Below are 1,528 nucleotides of genomic sequence, written 5' to 3' on the forward strand. Positions count from 1 at the left end.
GTACTTTATGCCCACATTAAAAAAAATTAAAAGAAAACAAAATACATTGGGGAAGGAGGGTACTTTATGCTACCTTTAAAAAAACGGAAAGTAATACAAAATTCATTAACTGTTGATGACTTACATTAACAACATACATTTTAAAGAGGTGCTGAGGCATAAATAGGGTACAGAACATGACAATATCTTTTAGCAAACTATTAGCTAACGTGTAATACACACACAGGTTCAGGTACAGAAACTACCAAGGAGAGAGGGGGTGGGGGTAGGTACTTTAGGACCACTACCAAAAATTAAAAAAAAATACAAATTTCGTTAATAGTTGTTGATTCTTACTCACATCTTACTTTTCAAAGAGATATTGATGAGTAAGTAGGGTACTGAACTGAATATATTGAATATAACAGTCATTGTGAAAAATTACATCTACTTCTGAAGCTTACGTTTCTGGGTGTGTTTAACTAAGCCGAGCGGTTCTAGGCGCTACAGTCTGGAACCGCGCGACCGCTACGGTCGCAGGTTCGAATCCTGCCTCGGACATGGATGTGTGTGATGTCCTTAGGTTAGTTAGGTTTAAGTAGTTCTAAGTTCTAGGGGACTGATGACCTCAGAAGTTAAGTCTCATAGTGCTCAGAGCCATTTGAACCATTTTTGTGTTTAACTAAAAAAAATTAAAACATTTACGGAATCTGGTGAAAGAATTCATTGAAAACAATAAATATTTTTTCAGAATTTTAAAATGTAAATACTGAAGATTAGATAGATCACGTAACTAACGAGGAGGTACTGAACAGAATTGGGGAGAAAATAAATTTGTGGCACAACCTGCCTGGAAGAAGGGACCGGTTCATTGGACACATTCTGCGACATCAAGGGATCACCAATTTAATATCGGAGGGAAGTGTGGGGGTGTAAACATCGTAGAGGGAGACCAAGAGGTGAATACAGTAAGCAGATTCTGAAGGTTGCAGGTTGCAGTGGTTACTCGGGGATGAAGAGGATTGCAAGGGATAGAGTAGCATGGAGAGATGCATCGAATCAGTATTTGGACTGGAGGTCTTCAGTAACTGACTAGATTCCAATATTTTCAAAAGGTGGGCGTAACGTGCCCCCCTCCCCCATTTTGGTAACCCAAATAATAGTTAGGTGGTGAACTATACGTGCATCAATTCGGTACTGCATGCGCCCCACGTTCTGCTTTACAAATCTTACAGGTATTTTCAAAGCAGGACTGTCTGCATGGGTTTAGGAATTTGTATGCGAATAGGAGAAATTGTTTTATAAATTTCTTAAATAATTATTTTCTTGAAGATCATGATGTCAACATGTTACACAACGACGAGACTATTACCAGAAGGAGCGCAATGCAATAAGTAGAAGAAAAATGACATTCAAAACATTTAGTAAACATTTGTGGTCGTGTCTCATATTGCATAAGTAAATTAAATAAAAGTGTAGTTATTGTTTTAGTCAATTAATCATCCGCTCAGACGGACAATACAACAACAACTAGTAGGGCCGCAACTTT

Source organism: Schistocerca nitens, chromosome 1 (assembly GCF_023898315.1).
Source record: "Schistocerca nitens isolate TAMUIC-IGC-003100 chromosome 1, iqSchNite1.1, whole genome shotgun sequence".
Classification (NCBI taxonomy): Eukaryota; Metazoa; Arthropoda; class Insecta; order Orthoptera; family Acrididae; genus Schistocerca; species Schistocerca nitens.